The sequence below is a fragment of the Chiloscyllium plagiosum genome, unplaced genomic scaffold (genome assembly GCF_037043375.1).
Source record: "Chiloscyllium plagiosum isolate Xiang-an unplaced genomic scaffold, Cpla_swu_hap1 HiC_scaffold_3, whole genome shotgun sequence".
Lineage (NCBI taxonomy): Eukaryota > Metazoa > Chordata > Chondrichthyes > Orectolobiformes > Hemiscylliidae > Chiloscyllium > Chiloscyllium plagiosum.
The window spans coordinates 51,448,646-51,468,815 of NW_028270141.1; positions in this window are offsets into that span (position 1 = coordinate 51,448,646).

Sequence of the window (20,170 nt, forward strand, 5' to 3'; positions counted from 1 at the left end):
TGATTCCAGGATGATAAACAAACAGACTTGAAACATGGCCTCCCACCTAAAATGCATTGTCTGACCTAAGGTGTCACCTTTATTCTGATAAAACCTGAAGTTTTCTTGGGGCAAAGATTTATATAATAATCAATCGAAACCTGCACCCCATTTTAACTGATTAAAGACTTAATAGCCATCCAGGTTTGTTCAATACATTTGCATAAGTAATATGACCCTTCGATCTTTTACTATAAATTCTGTGTCTGATGTATTCTGTCTGAGGAAGGAACATGGGCTCCTTAGAGACAGAGTAGGGAGTTAATGAGGCGCAATCAGTAATATATGGTGAGAAACCTTGGTTAACATTGTGGTGAGAATTCCTCTAAAAAAAACCTCAACGCAATTCATACTTAGCCAAAAATAAATCTACTATTCAAATAAACCTGTTGGATTATCAACCAGTGTTGTGTGATTTTTGACTTTGCCATTTAACACACACACAAAGGAAGAAAGCTTGTCATAATTGACAGTAGGCTTCTGTCAAGTAAAGGGGGAGAGTTTGTGTTGTAGTGGATCCAGCACAATAAATTAAGAACAGCTCTGACAACAGTAGCAGACAGACTCAGTCTGTTGCTCAGGGCAGTCAGAGTCAACGGCCCCTCCATATAAAGGGCTAGAAACTGATTTCTGAGCCTTCCATTATCCATCATGCCTTTTTATGCCCTATTGTGGTCTATTTTCCCTTTGGATTGAGAGATAGGCACATTTTAAGTGAGATGAAAGCGAGTAGCGCAGCTACTGTTGGTGCAGTTAGCGAGGTGTCCAAGTGAATGAATAGGCAGTACAGAGGACATGCAGAGTTAGTCGTGTTGAGGTATGGATGGGTGACAGTGAGTGAGAGAATATGGTTGCAGGCAATAATGTGAGGAGTACAGCATGAGCCTTGGTGGAAGATAGGTATATTAGCAGGGATAAAGTGAGTGAGAGGTTTCAGAGTGAATGTGGTGACAGTTATTGTGGTGGAATGGAGAACACCACTGACATTGACATTGGTGGTAATTCCTCCAGAAACCTAAGATAGCATTGATCTGGGTGGTGGCTGGTCTGGTGTCATGGCCTCTACTGCTGATCCTGAGTAAAGATAGTATCTTGGTTATGCACCATCCCATCCAGTAGGACCTCCAAGTCCCAGCCCACCATGCAGTGAAATGCATTTCCCCTTGTCTGCATTGCTTGGGACAAATGCCAGGAACTGTGCGTATCAGCTGCAGACTGACAATATTTGCCCCAGGTGCACAACAGCCTTTGAAAGATGGAGCAGGCACAATGCATGCCAGCAGGTATCTAATGACTGGCAGCGTGTGATAAGTTGGGAATAAAATCAGATGTGAGAGATTCCCGAGTGACAGGGTAGGTAGTTAATATATGGTGAGAAACCTTGGTTAATGTTGTGGTGAGATTCCCTTCAAAGAAACCTCGACACAATTCATACTTAGCCAAAAATAAATCTAATATTTAGCCAATGGTCTGGCTTGCCTGCTGACTGAACAAAGATTAACTCCATCATACAGAGCGCTAGATCATGAAGCAGGTCCATGCTGTGAAGTCATGTGTCTGTCTAAAAGGGGCAGGCCTGTCTGGTCTGGGATCTATGTCAGATCATAGCAATGTCACATCTTTACAAGCTCCTTTTCTATCTCCACTTTTCTACAGCAGATGAGTGCTGTCAAAATTTTCATGCTATACAAAAGAAATGACAGAGAAGAATGCAACAACTATTGAGGCATCTCATTTGTTCACCTCCCAATGCTAGGGTCAAAGCTAACAGTCTCCATCTCCTTATAGACTGAATGTATCGAGAAGTGTAGCGTGATTTTCTCACTGGTAATCTACTGTGGACATGATCATTTCCCACATATCAGCACCAATAGAACTGTGATGAACACTTCACCAATATTTGTAGATCTCGCTAAGGCACTAGCAGAGGGCCTCACAAGACATTAGGAAAAAGGAGATGCCTACCAAAGCTCTTCCATCTGACCTGTTCCTTCCATGACAGCATGCTGTACACTGTGCAGTTTGTTGACTTCACCCCTGACAGTTTCAGGGTGAAAAATGGAGTGAAACAGAGCTGTAGCCAAGCACCTACACTGTTTGGCATCTCCTCTATTTTCCTGTCCTTCATTTTCACTGCAGGCATGGAGGAGGTCTACTAGAACGTGTAGTCAGACATCAACTCCATAATTTTTCAAAACTGAGAATAGTGACAAAAACATGTTGTGACCACGTCAGAGAACTCTGAAACACTGATGATCCAGTGCTTATTGCCCACACTGGAACTCAGTCACAAAGACATGTGGACCATCTCTCCCATATCTGCAACTTGTTCTGTCTAACTACAATAATCAGAACAAACATATGTCAAGGTATTGTATCGCTGCCATGATCACACTAAACAACACCATGCTTGAAGTGATTCATAAACTCTGATATCATGATCCTCATTGACATCTTATATCTCAGTGCAGAACATGCCAGACAGACAGACAGACACACACACACACATCTTCTGGTTGACTTGTGGAATGTGCATGGGATATCACAAAGTTGATCTTTATAAAACAGCTGATTGTTTATAAATTCTGTTTTCTCTGCAGATTGCTGCACAGCTACTTGTCACAATATCTCTAAAAGGTTCACTGCTCCAGGTTTCATTTCAACAAGCAGTTACCAAGAGGACAAGGAAATGCATCAAGGACATTTCTCAAAGACTCTATGAAGAAATTCAACTTCCACAGTAACCTGTGGAAGTCTCTTGATCAAGATTGTGCAAACTGGAGAAGAAGTACTTGCAAAGTCAACTTGAGCATCTCTGAAAAGACCACCTGGAGGGCCAAGCCCAAACAACAGGACTGTTCAAAAGTATGAGCACCCCAACTAACCTTAAATCTATCGCTAACCCTAACTTTCAAACATCACTTACCCTACCTGCTGCAGGGTGTGTGGAGTCAGCATCAGATGACTTGGTCACTTCATGATCCACAATGCCTGACTGAAAGTCCTTGTTCTCAAAGATCTGCTTAAGAAGAAACAATGAGGAGGAACGTTGATATGAAGATATCTTAGAGGAATCCAGAATCTAGAAGAGAAGAAACAATATCTACTTTTCTGTTTGTGATATGAAATGGATACATCATAGCAGCACAAATTCACAATGGAGTAGTGCCCTCCAGGGCCAAGATCCAGAGCCGTGCTCCCAAGCAGAGGTGACTTGGTAGTCTCAAGCACATCCACAGGATTGACAATGGTCATATATGAAAAGACTTTTGTCTGCTCAGGTAACTGGGGCTCCCCTCTGTGTAAAGATGGGAACTGTATATTTAATCCATATCACGCTGGACCCCAAAATGATAAGTTTCTGTGAAATCAAAGTGATCAAATAACACAATGTTAGGTACAGTTCAAAAGACATTCATTTGATGCCGCATTCAGAGCTTGTACATTCTCCCTGTCTCTGAGTGGGTTTCCTTCAGGTGCTCCAGTTTCCTCCCACAATCCAAAGATGTGGAGGTCATGTGGATTAGCCATGCTAAGTTGCCCATGGTATCCAGGGATGTGCAGGCTCGGTGGATTAGCATTGGTAAATTGAGGATTACAGGAATAATGTGGGGGTGATGGGTCTGGGGGGGCATGTTCTTCAGAAGGTCGATGTGGTCTCAGAGGGTCTAATGGCCTACTTCCACATTGTGGGGATTCAATGATTCTATTACTACCCAGCATTTGCCTGCTGCTAATTGAGCCTTATTACCTGACCAAAACCTACATTTGCTCCTTGCGAAAATTTGGACAGAAAAATTAGTTAAAATTCATGTCCTCTATCACTGCAGCTTTCAGATTTAATGGGATATATTAGCATCAAATTAAATTTAGAACAGACAATTATACTTCCCAGATACAGAGTGAATATATTGCTGAGCATGGTGTTTCCTCATTGTAGTTTGAAAAGGAAAAATGATTCCAAATGTGTATCTAAAATTAATTATTTATAGTTACTTTATAATTCAGGTTGGAGTTGCTGTATAGAAATAATTAAATGATACATAGCACAATCCTAATTAGAAGCACTAATTAACTTTGGATATAAGAAAATCCTGATGAGATATAAGGTGTACTACTACACAATAGCTAATATTAGATCTTCATAATACATACAATTCAAAATTATAATTATGGACTATGGTAACTAGTACCTCAGTATATACGTAAGGTCCACAGCAGAAAATCAAACACATGATCCAAAGTGGCCACACTCAGTGCCGTGGGAGTGCAGCACTGTTTCAGGTCCACCTTTCAGATCAGACATTAACAGAGGCCCTGTCAGGATGATGTAGAAAATCCCTCAGCAATATTCAAAGCTGAGCAGGAGAGTTCCACTTGCTACTGTGACCAGCTTGTAACCCTCAACTAACTTTGAAAAAACTAGATTTTATGGGGATCAACCACACTGTCGTTTGGAGGAGCTTGCTGTATAGGATTTGTTTGTCGCATTCCTAACATTGTCACAATGACAATACTTCAAATACATTTCACTGGATGTGAAAGGTTCGGAGGTTGTGAAGGCATTAAAAAGATCCTCAGGTACAATGTAAGCACTTACATAAATGTTAGCTAAACCAAAGGCAACCTTCTGGCATTAATCAAGTTGAAGTGCAAATTGAATTGTATTCCTTTATCTGCCTCAACAACAAGAGCACTTGAGTAAAATATTTTTAATAATGGTCACAGTGTCCAAAGCACAGACAACAATGTGGCAAAATGTGGTAAAAGAAAGAACAAATCAAACTGACACCACAATTCCATTCTGCCTTCAACTCCCATCTAACAACACCGACTATTTCATATGTAGGTCCTGAAGGTTGCGGCAGCACTTGTCATTTTGCGAAATTTCAAAATGTCTCTTTCACTGTTGGAATCAGATTAAAATTATGCACTTTTTAAAAAATTAACTCATAAGATGTAGGCATTGCCAGCTAGATCAGCATTTATTGCCCATCCCTAATTGCCCAGAGGGCAATTAAGTGCCAACCACATAGCTGTGGGCTTGGAGTCACATGTAGGCCAGACCAGGTAAGGATGGAAGTTTCCTTCCGTAAAGGACATTCAACAACGAAATGGGATTTTCCAATAATCAATAATGGATCCATGATCATTATTAGACTCTTATTTCAAGATCTTTATTGAAACCAAATTCTACTATTTGTCATGGTGGACTTCAAACAAAGTTCCCAGAATCTGCTTCTCTTGATTAACAGTTCAGAGATAATGACATTAGGCTGTTGTATCACCATTATATGTGGGTACTCTGACTAAACTAGAAAACATTGCTCAGTAGCTATTCTATACATACAACCTTCCAACAAAAGAACCAAAGTAAGCGTTGACAATTGAAATGATACAAAATTTCAACTTGTTCTTCCAACCTTGTGTTTCCATTAATCAAATCTGGTCCTCTGACATCCATCATTCTCCTGTCTACAGGGTCAACCTCAAGAGTGTTGGATCATCAGACAGTATATATTCCTCTTACATCAGTCTAGAGAAGCTCATTTGAACAACTTCCATTATGAAATACAATAGGTCTATTTTTAGTTTTCAATCCCAGGTAGTCTTAATAATTCACTCAAGACTTCACAGGAGTCACTGTATATATTACAGACATTGAACAGCATGCAAATCAGTGATTTGATCTGACTAGTCCATGACAGTGCTTAAGCTCCAATAAATTGATTTATTGTCAAAGAAAGCTTTCAAGAGTGACTGAACAAAATACTGTTAATATTAGTCAGAATTCTTTGTGATTTTCATAAACTATTTTCTGAAGGGGGAAATCTCATTTCCACTATACCATATATTTTTGTGACAGACTGGCTAGTGCCCAAGCTGACAACTTTCTTCAAAGCATAGTACACCACTGTAAAGTGTAAACCAGGAACAATTTTGAATTAACCTGTTGAGTGATCAACACAGGCTCTGGTAATGGCATGGTCAAAATAGTGGATCATGTTATTCTTGATTATAGAGCAAAAAAGCACATCAAGTCTTCAGCATCATGTATGGGAAGATGGTGATGGAATAATTCAGCGCTCCAGGCTAGTTCTCTGGGGACAAGATTTTAAATCGCACCATATCAGTTGGTGAACTTTAGATTAGTCTCAGTAATAGTGATCTTGAAGCAATCATCATTCAACTCACTAATGCCCTTTAGGGAAGGAAATCTGCCATCCAAATCTAGACTGCACTACATAAAAGACTCCAGACACACATCAGTGTGTTTGACTCTTAACTACCCTCTGAAATAGCCATGGCAAACCATGCAATTCAAGAGGTATTAGGAATGGACAACAAATGCTGGCCTTGTTAATAATCTCCACATTCCATGAACAAATTTTAAAATCCTGTGACTATTTTTAGAACATAGAACATAGAACATAGAACAATACAGCGCAGTACAGGCCCTTCGGCCCTCGATGTTGCGCCGATCCAAGCCCACCTAACCTACACTAGCCCACTATCCTCCATATGCCTATCCAATGCGCGCTTAAATGCCCATAATGAGGGAGAGTCCACCACTGCTACTGGCAGGGCATTCCATGAACTCACGACTCGCTGAGTAAAGAACCTACCCCTAACATCTGTCCTATACCTACCCCCCCCCCTTAATTTAAAGCTATGCCCCCTTGCTTATGAAAACCACTAGACATAATTTGGGCAAAACTCTGTTGGCTCTTTCATTAGGTCAATTAGCTCGACGGCGCTAATGCACAAAAGGTGAGTCACATCACTTCACATTGCTCTGCCTTCAGTAAAAAATAAACAAAGGAATAAAACTGAAACAGAAATAGCTTGCCATGGTGGCTTGTTGTAGTACAGTAAAGTTCTATATTTGTTTTGACACACTCAGTAAAATTCCTTCAGCATGAAATCTGACATAATTTCTACTATCTACAAAAATAACGTCCAATTATGCAAAGCAGTGTTACAAACGTTTTAAAGCAATTAGACATCAGAAGTTGTTTTCTCACTGGGTCCTTTCAAGTTTCCTTCAGCTTTGAGCTTCGGAGTTTTAAAATTATAATTCTATTATGTTGATTTTGTTTCTTCAGATATCACAGGCAACCTTTCACCAATATGCATAATTAAAAGTAATTTGTTACGCAAATATATATGTTAACTATTTAGTTCTGTCAAATAAAAATCGTTTGTTCCCATCTGCCTTCTTGTGAGATGCAAACCTTTCTTCAGAAATATTTCTCATTAAAAAATTTCATCTCCCTGTTTACAGAGTAATAATGGCATAGGCTTGCTGTATAATTGAAAGCACTATTTGCATTTCTCTTTATGTTACTTTTCTTTTAAAACAAAAACATTTCAAAAGGTATATAATCTTAGGGAATGCATCTACAATAAATACAGAGAGAAACCAAAATCCAATTGGTTACTTTTCTACCTCAGAGTCTTAGGGAACAAATCATTTTTTTTTAAATGGTAGAAAGCTGATATGGTTTCCTGTTTTATGTAAACAAATCTATTTTAAGAATAAATGTACCTCATGCCACTAAATAAATGGAAAAGTAAACTTGTTTTTTTAATTTCTACTGAAAAATGACTGGCAACATTTTGCATTTAGCATTGACAAAAAACATTTCACAGGAGGATTCTTCTGCTCAATTTTCTGCTTAAAGGTGGGTCTCATCTAGCCAGGCAGCATCAGGAAGTGGAGAAGTCAACATTTTGGGTGAAACCCTTCTTCAGGGCTGGGGATGGATTTAAAGGGAGCTGCAGATAAAGGAGGTGGGATGCATGGTGGTGAGGTGGGGATAGGTGAACACAGGTAGAGCGGACAATCTGGTTGGTGGCTGGCAGGAAGGGTTGGCGAGAGGAATGGAAGGGGAGAGGGTTTGGGAAGGGAGTCGAGTGATGGGACGGGAGGTTATTCGAAATTAGAGAACTCAATGTTGAGCTCTCCAGACTGTAGGCTGCGCAGGCAGAAGGTGAGATGTTATTCCCCCAATTTGCAGTCTGATTCATTGTGGCAAGAGAGGAGGCCAAGGATGGTCATGTTGTAAAAGGAGTGGGAAGGGAAATTAAAATGGGCGGTGACTGGGAGATCAGGTCGGCCTCTGTGGGCCTGGCTAAGATGCTTGGTGAAATGTTCCCTTAGTTTACTTTTTGTCTCCTTGATGTAGCAAGGACTATATCGGGAGCAGCAGATACAGTAAACTAAGTTGGAAGAGAGGCAGGTGACTGTCTGTCTCACCTGGAAGGACTGTTTGGGGCCCTGGATGGAGATGGGGGGCTGGTGTGCTGGTGAGAAAGTGAGGACTGCAGATGCTGGAGATCAGAGCTTAAAAATGTGTTGCTGGAAAAGCGCAGCAGGTCAGGCAGCATCAAAGGAGCAGGAGAATCGACGTTTCGGGCATAAGTCCGAAGAAGGGCTTATGCTCAAAATGTCGATTCTCCTGTTCCTTTGATGCTGCCTGACCTGCTGTGCTTTTCCAGCAACACATTTTTAAGCTGAGTTGTTAGCACTGCCAATTCAAAGTGCCAGTGACCTGGGTTCATTTCGAGCCTCAGGTGACTGTCTATTTGGAGGTTGCGCATTCTCCCCGTGTCAATGTGGGTTTCCTTTGGGTGCTCTGGTTTCCTCCTACAGTCCAAAGATGTGTAGGATAGGTGGATTGGCAATGGGAGATGCAGGAGGCAGAGATAAAGTGTGTTTTTTTCAAGATCGCAACTGGTGACTAGTATAGTTGGGACCACAACCAATCACATTCTACATGAATGAGCTGGATGAAGGAACTCAGCGGCTTGTTGCTAAGTTTGCAGATAATACAAAAATAGAGGGAGGGACAAGTAATGTTGAGGAAGGAGAGAGGCTACAGAAGGAACCAGATGGGCTTGGAGAATTAGTAAGGAAATGGTAGGTGGAATCAAAGTAGTAAATGGGAAAGAGTGAGCAAGGTTTGTGAAGGTTTGTAGCTCAGGTTGAGGTTTAGGGTGTACATTTGCTCACTGAGCTGTAGGTTTGATAACCAGATGTTTCAATACCTGACTAGGTAACATCATCAGTGGCGACCTCCAAGTGAAGCGAAGCTGTTGTCTCCTGCTTTCTATTTATATCTTTCTCCTGGATGGGGTTCCTGGGGTTTGTGGTGATGTCATTTCCTGTTCATTTTCTGAGGGGTTGATAGATAGCATCGAGATCTATTGTTTGTTTATGGCGTTGTGGTTGAAGTGCCAGGCCTCTAGGAATTCCCTGGCATGCCTTTGTTTAGCCTGTCCCAGGAAAGAGTGAGGTTATGCACTTCGGTAGGAAGAATAGCAGCTTAGACCATTTTCTAAATCAGGAAAGGCTTCAGAAATCTGAAGCACAATGGAACTTGGGGGTCGTCATTCATGATTCTTTTAAGGTTAACATGTAAGTTCAGTTGGCAGTTAGGAAGGCAAATGCAATGTGAGGATTTATTCTAAGAGGGCTAGAATACAGGAACAGAAATGTGCGACTGAGATTGTATAAGATTCTGTTCAGATCGCATTTGGAATATTGTAAGCAGTTTTGGGCCCCAAATGTAAGAAAGGACGTGCTGACCTTGGAGGATCCAGAGGAGATTTATTAGTCTAGGATTCTGGATTATTAGTTTAATAACATAGCCACTTTCCCATCACCTTCCCTTTGATTTCTGCCTGTGCCTTCTCCCACATCCGACCTAAAAATGGTCAAGTTGCCAGTTTTTTAAAGGTTCAATGGAAGTCTGAACTTTAAAATCAATGAATATAATTAAAGCACAATATCAGATAATACATTAATATAGGACTTCTAATATTGTTGGATAAATAAGATCCATTCATTCACTGGAGAAAGAACTGCAATGCCTCAGAACACAGCCAATGTTGGTCAATTTAAAGATCAAGTACCTTTTAATAATGGAGCCCTATGATTAATAACTATATTCAAAGAATACAACTGATGGTACAATATCTAAGTAGGACATCTGAACTTGTTAAGAACTTTGAGCCTACATGTCAAATGGTTCCCAATTTCACATGATGCTCTCCCCATTTTTCACAAACTGGCTGGCCGGATACATTTCACCCAAGCTCCAGGAAGATCCCTACTTCTGAAGATTGCAGGGAATTAAAACATTTTGAGGCATGTATTGGAAAGCGTTAAACCTGAACTTATTGAGGGCACATTAAGTCAAGACCTGCCACATCTCATGTCGAAATGGTAGCTGGCAGCATAAGAGGATGGTGGTGGAGGGTTGTTTTTCAGACTGGAGGCCTGTGACCAGTGGTGTGCCACAAGGATTGGTACTGAGTCCACTGCTTTTCATCATTTATATAAATGATTTGGATGTGAACATAGGAGGTATTGTCAGTAAGTTTGCAGATTACACCAAAATTGGAGGCGTAGTGGACAGTGAAGAAGGTTACCTCAGATTACAACGGATGGAGTTTAATTTAGATAAATGTGAGATGCTGCAAATCAGAGCAGGACTTACACACTTAATGGCAAGGTCCTGGGGAGTGCTGCTGAACAGACTATGGAGTGTAGGAATGTAGTACCTTGAAAGTGGAGTCATATGTCGATAAGATAGTAAAGAAGGCGTTTGGTATGCTTTCTTTTATTGGTCAGAGGAGTAGAGGAGTTGGGAGATCATGTTGCAGCTATAGAAGACATTGGTTAGGCCATTTTTGGAGTATTGTGTGCAATTCTCGTATCCTTCCTATAGGAAGGATGTTGTGAAACTTGAAAGGGTTCAAAAAAGATTTATCAGGATGTTGCCAGGGTTGGAGGGTTTGAGCTGTAGGAGGAGGCTGAATAGGCTGAGGCTATCTTCCCTGGAGTGTTAGAGGCTGAGGGTGACTTTATAGAAGTTTATAAAATCATAAGGGGCATGGATTGGGTACATAGACAAGGTCCTTTCCCTGGTTTTGGGAGTCCAGAATTAGGGGACATCGATTTAGGGTGAGAGTGGAAAGATTTTAAAAAACATCTAAAGGGCACTTTTTTCATGCAGAGTGGTGCATATATGGAATGATCTGCCAGAGAAAGTGGTGGAGCCTGGTACAATTACAACATTTAAGAGGCATCTGGATGGGTACATGAATAGGAAAGGTTTAGAGGGACATGGGCCAAGTGTTGGCAAATAGCACTATATTAATTTAGGATATATGTTCACCATGGATGAGTTAGACAGAAGGGTCTGTTCCTATGTACATCTCTATGACTCTATTTGGAAATTCAAATTTCGACTATTCCCCAAATCTCCACATCTCATTTTCATGGGGCTTGAGTAAAAAAATGGCATTAATTATCTGTTCAAGGAGCTTTCTGGCCTGTTTTCCTTTGTGTTTGTATTCTTAAGTTACTGCAGAAACAAATTGATGTTTAATGAGATAAGGTGAGAGTGATGAACAGTATAAATCTTCAAGTAACAGAGTATGGAGCTTAAGGACTATAAGATCATGAGTAATGACTAAGAGAGAGAAACAGGATGGAAATTGTATCTTCCAGAAAATAAAATCAAAGATAAAACTGAGATAATTACAGCAAGGGAACTAAGGAAACAGAAAAAACTTAAAGGCATGACAGATTAGAGGAGAGGATAGTGAATAAACCTGGGTGATATTATTACAGATCAGAAAGTGAGACGCATCTCAATCAAAGCTTGTAGTAAAACAAGTAATTACAAGAAAGTCAACAGTCCCAAAAGCTAAGATTTAAGGATACAAGGTATTGTCACGAGAGGCTTATTTTGATAAGTATTATTTAAACATGACTGGTATGACCAAGACTAGAATATACTATCAGGATACACTGGAGAATAAAAGGCAGGTGACATGCTGGTGAGCACAAATATATCGATTCTGAGAGGGAAAAAAAGCTTTAAAGAAATGTTGGCTGGGAAACCAATACACTGGTCACATTGAACTATATAATATGACATAAAGTAGCATGCCTCATTTGCAAGTTTGCCTGGTTTTCCCCTCTGAACTGGCAGGTACCAATATAATATCAACTTTTGCATATTTTAATGGTTTCCACATGGTTGGGTTTATGCTCAATTTAAGAACCTAGAAAATAGGAACAGGAGTAGGCTCTTTGTCCCCTCGAGCCTGCTCAGCCATTCAATAGGATCATGGCTGATCTGACATTGCTCATGTCCTGCCATTTCCCTGTAGCTGTAGATATCCCCCCAGTGAAGAATCTGTCTACCTAAGCCTTAAATGTACACAAGTACTCTTCCCCCACAGCTCTCTGTGGCAAGGAATTCCAAAATCTCACAAAAGAGATCCAAATGTCTTTGTGATCATCTTCTGTATTTTAAAAAGGAATTCCTTCCTTTTGCTGCTGCTGGGAGTATGCTGGTGCAGCGAGAGTTCCCATTAAGCTGATATATTGGGGCAGACATCAGTCCTTGTTTGAAAACACCCTGTATGCAATTTTATGAAATGTTATAATTGTTTTTTTTTAAAATGTGGAATAAAAAGCTTCTTTGTCTATCACCTGCATGCAGACGGTGACTGTCTTTGGGGTTTGGGGGAGTGGGGTCAGTGGGGTTAGCAGGATGCAAATGTAGAAGGGCAAAGGAAGCTAAGAAAGCAAGATGGTGCAATTACTCAATTTTGTTAAATATCAAATAATAAATAAAATTAAATGTTGGGAAATGCATACTCGATTTTGCCAGGAGAATAAAAATCCAGTCGCCATTGCTTGAGGTGGTTGTGTTTCTTTGTTTTTGCCAGCATTTTCACATGCTCCTCAGTACAGGTAATCCAAATGCACTTACCTCTTTGACATAACGTTTTTGTGGTACTGGGAGACCTTCTTCGGATAATCCGAAATTCAGATAATTGGTATTTGGTTAATCCAAAGAATCACCATGCTCAAAGAATGGGATTAGCCAAGGTTATCATCGTACATCTGTGTGCCCTTTTCTGAAAATTATTCTCTGGCCAGAAGAGGTTCTGCTTCTGCTTTATTTGTGCTGGCATCACAGAATAATATATACCTTTTTGCTCATATTCGTATGTGTAGCATTCATGAAACCAAGCATAACACATTGAGATGGTGTCCCTGGTAATGAAAATTTATAAGTGAAAACAACCAAAGGATGACTTGATCTTGAAGATTTGAAATGATTGTACTGTGACTAGCTTTTAACAAGGTTCTGCATAGGAGTGATAGCTAAGGTAACAGCCTACACAATCCAAGGAAATATGGCAAATTGAATCAACAATTGGTTTATCAGCAGGAAGCAAAGGGTAATGGTTGAGGGACACCTTATCAACTTGATGTCTGTGACCAGTGGGCTTCCACAGTGGTCAGCGTTGGGGTCCTTGATGTTTCTGGGTTATATAAAAGATTCATACTTGAATGTAGAAAGGTTGATTAGTAATCTCACAGATGATACAAAAATTGGTGGGGGGATAGTGAAGAGGATCGACTTAGACTACAGACGGTTTAGAATTAGAATCCCTACAGTGTGGAAACATGCCTTTGGCCCAACAAGACAACACCGACCTTACAAAGAGTAACCCACACAGACCCATTCCCCCACCCTATATTTACCCCTGACGAAAGCATCTAACCTACACATCCCTGAACACTATGAGCAATTTAGCATGGCCAATTCACCTAATCTGCACAACTTTGGATTGTGGGAGGAAACTAGAGCACCCAGAGGAAACCCATGCAGACATGAGGAGAATGTGCAAATTCTACAGAGACACGCACCCTAGGCTGGAAGTGAAGCTGGGTCCCTGACACTATGAGGCAGCAATGCTAACCACTGAGCTGCCATGCTGCCCATTAGATCAGCTGATCAGTGGCAAATGGAATTAAACCCAGACAAATTTGTGGTGATGCACTAAGGAAGACAAAAAAGGCAAGGGAGTGCATGATGAACAGCATGACTTTGAAGGCACTGAAGATCAAGACACCTTAGCGTGCCCACAGACAGACCTCTTTAGGTATCAAGATAGGTAGATAAAATGGTGAAGGCAGCACATGAGATACTTCTGAGGAAGGTCACTCGACCGGAATGTTAACTCTGATTTCACTCCACAGATGATGCCAGAACTGCTCAGCTTTTCCAGAAATTTCTGTTTTTGTGATATGAGATACTTGCCTTTATTAGCCAAGGCAAAGAGTTTAAGAGCATAGAGATTATGCTGGAACTCTATAAATGATTGGTTAGGCCACATCTCGGGTATTGTGCACAGTTCTGGCATCCATATTATAGAATGGTTGTGATAGCACTGGAGAGAATGCAATGGAGATTTGCTGAAACGTTGCCTCGGCTGGAGAGCTTAAGTTGTGAAGAGAGATTTGGCATTCTGGGATTGTATGCCTTAGAGCAGGAAAGATTGAAAAGGCTCATGATTGAGAGGTATAAAATTATGTAGGTTATAAAAAGGGTAGATAAGAAGAACTGGTTTCCCTTGGAGGGATCAATGACCAGGGGATTTTGATTTATGCTAAGGGACCAAATAGGGGATGTGGAGATAAACTTCTTCACCCAGAGGGATAAGTATCATTAGATGGTTGTTTTTAACTAGTGTAAGCTTGATAGGTTGAAGTGCCTTTCCTTGTTTTTTAGATCTCTAAAGGAGAGATCTAACGGACAAGCGTTTTCCACTGTGGGATTATCATCCAGAAAAAAAAGATTGCTGATACAGATGGCTATTTCTGTCATTTCATTCCAAATTTTAGACAATCTCACCATGCAACTGATCACTTCCTGTAAATAGTTTGCAACTGAAATCTGTGAGGATACCACAGATACCTCTGCCACATTAAGTAAGAATCAGTCCAGATTACATTCCACCCAACCAACAAATAAATCACACTTCAAACAAAAAAAATCAGACAATGGTTTGGATCACTCATGGATGCAAAATTTAAGATCATTTCATAACATCCAACTGCTGGAATATTGCACCATTACTTTGCCTCAATATTGACTAACCCGGACTTCAAAAATGGACCTGACAGTAGAGAAAGAAATCAAAATATATCTAAAAGTTTTTAAGACAGAAAGAATAGAGAATTTAAAAAAAAATGTTCAAGGGACGACAGTGCCACAGGTTGGTCCAGCATTAGTTATCTATTCCTAGTTGTCCAGATGGTAGTTAAGAGTCAACCACAGTCTTCAGTCACAGGTAGGCCAGTTTAGGTAAATGTGGCAGATTTCCTTCTCTAAAGGATATTAATGAAGGCTGATAAGATTTTATAAAGCAACAGTTTTTAAACTGTTGCCATTAATCAAGATTTTTTGGAATTCAAATTGCCACAGTGGTATTTGAATCTCTGACTCCAAAAGAGTACCCTGGATTTATGGATTACTCAGCTAATGATATTAGAAGACCCAATTATTCTGGGAAAATGGTTTCAAATTCCGCCATGGCAATTTATGAAATTTAAATCAATTACATGGAATTGAAGGCTAATCTCAGGAGTTGTGTCCTTAAAACAATCATTGCTTACTACAAACACCCATCTGTTTCACTAATGCCCTTTTAGATATAGCCAACAAATGCTGGACTTCTCAGCAGCATTCAATCACATGAAAAAAGGATAAATTAAATAAAGAAAATTAGGAAGATATAGCAGAGGCATTATTAAATTGAAATAAAAATTCATGAGAATAGTGTCAGCTTTTTTTTTGAAAAGGGAGATAGAACAAGAGAAGGAACTATGAACCAGATAACTTAATGTCAGCGCAGAGGAATTAATGGAATCTGTACTCAAAGATGTAATAGAAAAACAGCAGAAAATAAGAAAAAAAGAGTAGTCAGAATGGATTTCAAATGAAAAAGTCTTGCTTCACTAGTCTTATTGAATTATTTGATGAAGAATTAACAGGAAGAGTAGATGCATTGGATGTAATTTATCTGGTTTTCAAACGACTTTCAGTTGTAAATAGATTGATGACAAAGATTGGAAAGTTGAAGTTAGGCAGCAGATAGCATGGATAATAAGCTGGTTCCAAAACAGAAAACAGACAAGAAGATTTTAAGACAGTTACTCAGACTTGCAAGATGTGAAGAGTGAACAGAGACTGGTGCAGAGACCACTGCTGCTCGTGGTTCACATTAATGATTTGGACTCTGAAATTAGAAGGACTACTTTTAAATTTATGGGTAACACTGAAATGGAATGGTATGGTTTATACCAAGGAAGACTCTGACTATGTAGAAGAAACTCAATCTTGGAGAATGGTTATGTGTTTGGGCAAATATAAACATACAAATTAATAGCAGGAGCAGACTAGTCAGCGCCTCAAGTCTAAACAACCATTCAACAAGTTCATAGCTGATCTAATTCTGGCCTCAACTCTAATTTTCTGTTTACCTAAATACTTTTTGACTATCTTGCTAATTATGAATCTCTTAAACTCATTCTTAAGAATATTCAATGACACAGCCTCCACCATGCTCTGGGAAAGAGAATTGCAGAGGCTAATGACCTCCAACAGAAAATAAGTTTCATCTCAGTCTTGCGTGGGTGACTACTTAATTTTAAACTATGTCCCCTAGTTCTAGTCTCTGTCACAAAGCAAAATATTATTTCAGCAGTCACCTTGTCAAGTCTCTTCAGGATCTTATGTGTTTCAATAAGATCACTCGCTTATTCTTCAAAACTACACCTGATACAGGCCTAACCCATTCATTCTTTGACCATAAGACAAATGCTTCCATCCTGGAAATCGGGATGATTCTCTTATGAGATTTGGCATGCTCTAGAAGAAAAATATTACAACTTCTTTTCAGTGAATCTCTGCGGATCAAGGTTTTCTTGCTCCCTCTTGGATTCAATGGCTTCTGAAATATCCACTGTTTACCCTCTGCAGATGTGCACTCTATAAATGTGGGGTAGGTGGTGCTTTAAGGGTTAAGTATATAAAATATCTGGAGGTTCATGCACTCACTCAAATACCTCAACTTACCTCTGTGCTTTCCTGATGAAATCCTTTGATGTGTTTATTCCTTCCCAAATGAGCCATTGTACTCGGTCATAAGACAGGAACTCTTATTAGTCAGTGGGGATGTTTGACTTCTTCACAGGTACTTTAAAAGCATCACTAAATCACTTTCACTGTCCTCCTGAGAGTCTCCTGCTATAACCATGTACTGAAGAGAGCAAGAATCTGGAGTCAGGTGTCTGAACAACATGTCCTGCCTGGGGGACCTTGTTTTGAGTTATTAGAGTCTTGATTCTCAGCAGGTTGGACTGGGAGAGTGTTCTGCTGTTGGATTGTGTCCTTACCACTGGATTTGAAAGAGGTTAAGTTGGCACTGCTGACAATACTTCAGCAGTTTGAGGTACCTGCAGTAAGATGTTCAAATCTTTGGAGCATACAGGATCATAGGGATCACTACTGTCCTGCACTACTGACTGTTTGAATAAAAGAAGTTTGAATGGCAAGGAGGAGAAGAGGTACATGAATCACCAGAGGGTTATTTTTAAAAAAAGACAAGCCAATCATTAGAGTTAATTTTTGAAGGAACAGAGTTGAAAATCAGGGAAGTTACATTAAAGTAGAATTGAGCCTCTATTAAGTGACATTTGCAGCACTGTGCACAGTTGTGGTCTCTAAGTTGTAATGATGATGTCGAGGGATTGTGGAATAAGCATAGAAGATTTATAGGGATGATAAAATAAGGGAGGTTAGAATATCAAGAAAGACTGAAAAAGCACAAAGGTAATTACACAGAAAGCCTTTAAAATGACAAGGTGTCTGATAAGGTAAAGTCAGAGTCTGTTTCCACTTGTAAGGGGGTCAAAAATTAAAAGCTATGAAGCTCAGAGACTTGCTACTAAATCCAATAAGGAGTTCAAGAGAATTTGTTTCAAATGGAGAGCAATTGAAATGCGGAATGTCACTATGATATGTCGTAGTTAAAGTTAATAGCAGAGTTGCATTAGAGGGGATAGATAAACAGGCACAGGGGAGAAAGGAAGAGAAGGATTTGTTGATAAATTAAGATGAAATTAAATGCAAATAAGCACCATGGTAAGCACTGACATGGATCACTTGGACCAAATGCCTTTCAGTGTGCTAAAAACTTCACGTAATTCAATATATTTTACTTGGCTTCAATGACACCAATTAAACTGATGAATTGGCCTTGCAATTCCTGTGGCTTGGGGTATGCCTTTTCATATCCACAGATTCATTACAGAATAGAAGGAGGCCATTCAGTACACCTAAATTAGCAATTCCCCCTCTCCCTGTCACCTTGTACATTCTTCCTTTTCAAATAACTGTCTAATTTCATTCTGAATCCATCAGTGGAACGTATGTCCAACACACTCTAAAACAGTACATTCCAGGCCCTAAACTTGTGCTGTATGAAATAGCTTTTTCTTTTCATTCACTTTTACTTCTAGCAGATCGTTTCAGAGAACATCTCTGGGACACTAACATCCACCAACCCGACCACCCCGTTGCTACATACTTCAACTCCTCCTCCCAATCTGTCAAGGATATGCAGGTTCTGGGCCTCCTCCACCGCCAAACTGTTATCACCCAACACCTGGAGGAGGAACACCTCATATTCCGTCTTGGGACCCTGTAACCACATGGGATAAATGTGAATTTAAACATCTTCCTCATTTCCCCTCCACCCACATTATCCCAGTCCCAAGCCTCCAACTTGGCACTGCCCTCTGGAGCCATCCATCGCTGTCCCCTCTGACCTATCACCTTCTCCCTCACCTTTATCCACCTATCACTTTCCCAGATACCTCACCCCGAACCCCACCCCCTCCTATTTATGTCTCAGCTCCGACCCACAAGCCTCATTCCTGATGAAGAGCTTTGCTCAAAACGTCGATTCTCCTGCTCCTCAGATGCTACCTGACCTGCTGTGCTTTTCCAGCACCGCACTTGACTCTGATCTCCAGCATCTGCAGTCCTCACTTTCTCCCATTCAGCATTCTGTATGTTTCAGTTAGATCTCACCTCATCCTTCTAAACTCAATTGAATATAAACACAGAGTTCTCAAACGTTCCTCATATGTTAAGCTTTACATTCTCAGACCTCTCCTCTGAAGAAGCTCCAAGGCCGATACATTATTCCTGAGACATGGGGCCCAAAACTGCGTACAATACTTCAAATGAGTCTTATAGAGCCTCAGAACTACATCCCTGTTTTTATATTCAGGTCCTCTCAAAATAAATGCCATCATTACATTTGCCTTCCTAATTACTGACTCAACCTGTAAGTTTACCTTGAGAGCATATTGGACTAGAACTCCCAAGTCACTTTGCACTTCAGATTTCTGAATTTTTTCCTCATCTAGAAAATAGTCCATGTCTCTATTCTTCCTATCAAAGTACATGACCTCACACTTTCCCATGTTGTACTCCATCTGCCACTTCTTTGCCCACTCTCCGAACCTGTCCAAATCCCTCTGCAAACTCCCCGCCTCCTCAAAGCTACCTGTCCCTCTACCTATTAATGTATGATCTGCAAGCTTAGCCAGAATGTTCTCAGCTCCATCATCTAGAACATTCATGTATAAAGTGAAAAGCTGTGGTCCTAAAACAGAGTCATAGAGTACAACACTATCACTGACCCTTCGGTCCAACTTGTCTATGCTGACTAGATATCCCAACCCAATCAAATCCCACCCTCCAGCATCCGGCCCATATCCGCCCAAACACTTCCTATTTATGTACCCATTCAGATGCCTTTTAAATGTTGGAATTGTACCAGCCTCCACCACTTCCTCTGGCAGCTCATTCCATACGCATACCACCCTCTAAGTGAAAAAGTTGCCCCTGAGGTCTCTTTTATATATTTCCCTTCTCACCCTAAACCTATGTCCTCTAGTTTTGAACTCCCCCACCCCAGGGAAAAGACTTTGTCTATTTATCCTATCCATGCCCCTCATGATTTTATAAACCTCTATAAGTTCACCCCTCAGCCTTCGATGATCCAGGGAAAACATCTCCACCTTATTCAACCTCTCCCTATAGCTCAAATCCTCCAACCCTGGCAACAACCTTGCAAATCTTTTCTGAACCCTTTCAAGTTTCACACATCTTTCTGATAGAAAATAAATAAAACACTGAGCCTTGCAGAACACCACTTGTCACCAGTTGCCATCCTG